The sequence below is a fragment of the Triticum urartu genome, chromosome 2A (assembly GCF_056163025.1).
Source record: "Triticum urartu cultivar PI428250 chromosome 2A, HENAU_Tu73, whole genome shotgun sequence".
Taxonomy (NCBI): domain Eukaryota; kingdom Viridiplantae; phylum Streptophyta; class Magnoliopsida; order Poales; family Poaceae; genus Triticum; species Triticum urartu.
Window position 1 is genome coordinate 594,952,545 of NC_141874.1, and position 5,596 is coordinate 594,958,140.

Consider the following 5,596-nt stretch of genomic DNA (forward strand, 5'->3'; position numbering starts at 1 on the left):
GCCCCCCTCCACCATAATCCACCTCGGTGATATTGTTGCGGTGCTTAGGCGAAGCCCTGTTCTGGTAGCTTCATCATCACCGTCATCACGCCGTCGTGCTGACGAAACTCTCCCTCGACACTCAGCTAGATCTAGAGTTCGTGGGACGTCACCGAGTTGAACGTGTGCAGATCGCAGAGGTGCCGTACCTTTGGTGCTAGGATCGGTCGGATCATGAAGACATTCGACTACATCAACCGCGTTGTCATAACGCTTCCGCTTACAGTCTACGAGGGTACGTGGACAACACTCTTCCCTTCTTGTTGCTATGCATCACCTAGATAGATCTTGCATGTGCGTAGGATTTCTTTTGAAATTACTGCGTTCCCCAACACTTATCAGACTCGAGGATAATATGTATAAGGTGGACTTTCCATCGACTGAGGATTTGGAGAGACTCCTGAGTTTCGGGTTGTGCAGATTTCCAGGGACTGGGTGCATTCTCGAGTTTCATGAGTGGAAAAAGGTTGAGCCCAAAGGTAAACCACTCACTCGGGTTTGGCTCCATTTCTTGGGGGCACCATCTAAGCCGATGAATGATGTTCGAGTTGTGGCTAGCTTGGGGACGTTGGTTGGTAAAACCGAGAGGGTGGATATGGCCTTTACCCATGCTCATGAGGTGGCCAGATTGCTCGTTAGCATCCTCGACATTGAGTATGTGCTAGATGTCATTAAGTGGACCCATAGAGGCATGATTTATAACCTCGATATTGAGTTCGAGGACACCGAGCTCTTCTCAGAGGCTTTGGCAGCGAATGATGTTGACATGCTGGATAAGGATGACAACTCGAGTAACAAGGAGGTGCGATAGGATGACCGTGGACATGATGCGTCTAACATCCAGGGATCTGACGTGACGACATCCGGGAAAGGGACTTCACCATCCACGACTGCACCCATGAGTACCTTGAGATTTGGTTCGTTCGAGCCTGCATCCGCTCCTCCGAGATTGTGGAGTGAGAGGGTGGAGCGTGATGACGTGTTTGAGCAATCGCTTCCTACATTGGATTTTGTTGATGCTGATGCTCCTGTGGATGCTGATTTTGTTGCCATGTTACCCTTGGTGGAGAATGTACCGACTGCACTAGCAGCGTCTGACCTGGGAGGGGCTTCTCCGCGGGCAAGGAGCCTAGTCAGGACTGCTGCCGAGGAGACTGCACCGCAGCCCAGCGGGGTGGTCGGACTAGGTGGGGGCGAGGGCAAGAGGCCTCCGCCCCTGACTCTCCCTTGGCGGCCAAATAGGGTGGGGGCGCGCGCAGGAGGCCTCGACCCCTGCATCTCCTTCGTCGTGCTTGGCTTCGGTGGCAGGACCGAAAGGGGGGGTGGACAGGAGGTCTTCGTCCCCACTTCTCCTTCGGCGGCACCTGCTTCACCCCGAGTGGCATGTCCAGTGGTGACATCGCTTCACTTAGCCAGGGGGAACAGGTCGGGAGGGGGGCGTGGGTAGGCGGCTTTCACCCCTTCCTCTCCCTTGGCGCCGACGGTTGGTATGGTTCCGGTGGCGTCTCTAGGGCCCGGCCACCAGCGGACACCACGGGAGGTGTCCACGGCTCTAGGAGGTTGTTCGACTGTTCCTGTCCAGTCGAGCTCTGTTGGGGGTTGGGTAGGAGGCCCCACCTTAAACGGGCCTACGTGGGAGGAGGTCATTTGCGTTTGGAGGGATCTCGGATCCTGTTTCTGAAGGATGACGGATGAGCAGTTTTCTTCAAGAGCAGCCAGATGTTGATGACATGCAGCTGAGGTGCGCTATGCGGGCGGCCAAGCTTCGTGATGTTGAGGTCACTACCGGTATGTCAGTCAATACGTCTAATTCGATTTTGCATTTTCCCAATGATGAGATTGTTCACAATGCAAATCAATTAGGGGTCTCACTATGTAGTAATGGTAATGAAATCACTAGATCAGTTAATGATATCCTTGATCTAGAAGCGGAGCGCGCTTTGGAAAGGATTCGTAATCTAGCTGCTGTTAAACCCATGAACGATTCCGACATAGACGCGTTGGAAGTCAGGGTTCTTGATAGTTTTTGTGCGGATCTTGCTCCTACACTTCCTGAGATAGAGGAAGATGAGGATTTAAGTTCCCCTAGGGACTCAATCCATGTTGATGTCCCAGAGGTTAGGTCCACGGAGGCCGGTTGTGAGGATCGGTTGAAAGACCAAAATAAGCCTAAGCGGAGGTGGATACGGAAGGTTTATCCAGTTTCGGCAGTACATAGAAGTGCTAGGATCTGTACCTCTATAAAATTTCATGATGAAATATGAGAGGAATTTTTTGGAATAGCAGAGGTCTTAAAGACTTGGCTAAAAGAATGTTTCTAGCTGAAGCGTCTATTGAACACAAGCTAGACTTTATCGCCCTTTCCGAAACTTGAAGGGCCAACGTCACCCCCCAGTTTCTTAGCACTCTTTCTGGGGGTGTCGACTTCGACTGGCATTTTCTACCTCCAAGAGGAAGGTCCGGTGGGATCTTACTTGGAGTTAAGTGTGATTCGTTGGAAGTTCGGAGTGTGGTCATGGGGGACTTTGCGGTAAAATTTCGGGTTAGATCAAAGGACAATGGGTTTAATTGGGCATTCGTGGAGGTGTATGGTGCCGCGCAACCAGAACTCAAACATGATTTTTTGGCTGATCTCGTCCGTATTTGTGGTAGCGAGCAGCTCCCAATTCTCGTTGGGGGCGATTTTAACATTATTCGCAGAAGGGAGGAAAAGAATAATGAGAATTTTGATGAGAGATGGTCGTTTATGTTCAATACCATAATCGAAAGCTTGGATCTTAGAGAGATAGAGCTTTTCGGTAGGAAATTCACTTGGGCTAATTCATTACCAAACCCGACTTTTGAGAAGTTGGACCGTGTCCTCGCCAGCGTCGAATGGGAGCAGAAGTTTCCCCTGGTAACAGTCCAAGTGTTATCGCGCACAGTCTTGGATCACACTCTGTTGCTAATTGATTCTGGTGAGGCCACCCATGTGGGGAATAAAAATTACTTTTCTTTTGAATTATTGTGTTTTGAAAGAGAAGGGTTCCTTGATCTGATAGCAAGGGAATGGGCTAAATATTTAGGAGGGAGGTCTCCTGTTGAAAGATGGCAGAATAAGATTCGGCATCTATGAAGATTCCTTCATGGATGGGCAAAGCATGCGCATGGGATATATAAGGTTGAGAAGGAAAGGCTCCTTCTACTTATTCAATCCCTCGATATTAAAGCTGAATCCACTATTTTAGATACCAGAGAGCTGGAGACTAAAATGGAGGCGGAGTTGAGACTGAAAGAACTCCTTTGAGAGGAGGAATTGAAGTGGGCATTGCGAGCTAAAGTTCGCAAAATCATCCAACACTCAATTCTTAAATATGATTGCAAATGGCAAGCACCGAAAGAAATTTCAGCTTGAGCAAGACGAGGGGACGATTCTAGGACAAGAGAACCTTAAAGTTTATATAACTAATTACTATAAGCAGTTGTTTGGACCTCCGGAGGATAATTTTGTATCCTTAGATGAGTCCAGGGTTGAGGATGTCCCTCAACTTGCGGCAGATGAGAATGATATTCTGACCGCCCCATTTATGGAAAGAGGTGTTTGAGGTCATTGCACAAATGAAAAACAATAAGGCTCCGATACGTCCATTTTTCATCATGCTTTTATATCGATATTTATTGCATTATGGGCTGTTATTACACATTATGTCACAATACTTATGCCTATTCTCTCTTATTTTTCAAGGTTTACATAAAGATGGAGAATGCCGGCAGCTGGGATTCTGGGCTGGAAAAGGAGCAAATATTAGAGACCTATTCTGCACAGCTCCAAAAGTCCTGAAACTTCATGGAAGACGTTTTCAGAATATATAAAAAATACTGAGCACAAGAAGTTCACCAGGGGGCCACACCCAGCCCACGAGAGGGTGGGGGCGCGCCCTACCCCCCTGGGAACGCCCCCTACCTCGTGGGCCCCCTGGTGGCCCTCCGATGGCCATCTTCTGCTATATGGAGTCTTTCGATGAGAAAAAAATCGTAAGCCATCTCCTCGGACGAAACTCCGCCGCCACGAGGTGGAACCTTGGCGGAATCAATCTAGGGCTCCGGCAGAGCTGTTCTGCCGACAAAACTTCCCTCCGGGAGGGGGAAATCATCGCCATCGTCATCACCAACGCTCCTCTCATCGGGAGGGGGAAATCTCCATCAAGATCTTCACTAGCACCATCTCCTCTCAAAACCCTAGTTCATCTCTTGTATCCAATTCTTGTCTCCTAGTCCGGGATTGGTACTAGTAGGTTGCTTGTAGCGTTAATTACTCCTTGTAGTTGATGCTAGTTGGTTTATTTGGTGGAAGATCATATGTTCAGATCCTATATGCATATTAATACCCCTCTGATTATGAACATGATTAGGCTTTGTGAGTAGTTACATTTGTTCCCGAGGACATGGGAGAAGTCTTGCTATTAGTAGTCATGTGAATTTGGTATTCATTTGATATTTTGATGAGATGTATGTTGTCTCTCCTCTAGTGGTGTTATGTGAACGTCGACTACATAACACTTCACCATTATTTGGGCCTAAAGGAAGGCATTGGGAAGTACTAAGTAGATGATGGGTTGATAGAGTGACAGAAGCTTAAACCCTAGTTTATGCGTTGCTTCGTAAGGGGCTGATTTGGATCCATATGTTTCATGCTATGGTTAGGTTTACCTTAATACTTTTGTTGTAGTTGCGGATGCTTGCAATAGAGGTTAATCATAAGTGGGATGCTTGTCCAAGTAAGGACAGTACCCAAGCACCGGTCCACCCACATACCAAATTATCAAAGTAACGAACGCGAATCATATGAACGTGATGAAAACTAGTTTGACAATATTCCTATGTGTCCTCAAGAGCGCTTTTCTCTAGATAAGAGTTTGTCCAGGCTTGTCCTTTGCTACAAAAAGGATTGGGCCACCTTGCTGCACTTTATTTACTTTTTACTTGTTTCTCGTTACAAATTATCCTATGACAAAACTATCTGTTACCACTTATTTTAGTACTTGCAGAGAATACCTTGCTAGAAACAGCTTATCATTTCCTTCTGCTCCTCGTTGGGTTCGACACTCTTACTTATCGAAAGGACTACGATAGATCCCCTATACTAGTGGGTTATCAAGACTCTTTTCTGGCGCCATTGCTGGGGACTGAAGCGCCTTTGGTAGGTGGAATTTGGTAAGGAAAAATTTATATAGTGTGCTGAAATTTACTGTCACTTGTTACTATGGAAAGTAATCCTCTGAGGGGCTTGTTCGCGGTATCTTCACCCCGACCAGTAGAGCAAAGAGTTGCTCCTCAACCTACTGAACCTAGTGAAAATGAAAATGTCTGCTTTGAAATTCCTTCGGGTATGGCAGAAAAACTGCTAGCTAATCCTTTTGTAGGAGATGGAACAAAGCATCGTGATGAGCACCTAATATATGTGGATGAAGTTTGTGGATTATTTAAGCTTGCAGGTGTAGCCGGAGATGTTGTTAAGAAGAAGGTCTTCCCTTTATCTTTGAAGGAAGAAGCATTGACATGGTATAGGTGATACGTC

The 5,596-nt window shown here is 47.1% G+C and overlaps 1 pseudogene; it reads left to right on the forward strand.

Moving 5' to 3' along the window:
* The first annotated feature begins 1,528 nt into the window (after nt 1–1,528).
* LOC147986139 (uncharacterized) lies at nt 1,529–2,303 on the forward strand (annotated as a pseudogene).
* The last annotated feature ends 3,293 nt before the right edge of the window (nt 2,304–5,596 follow it).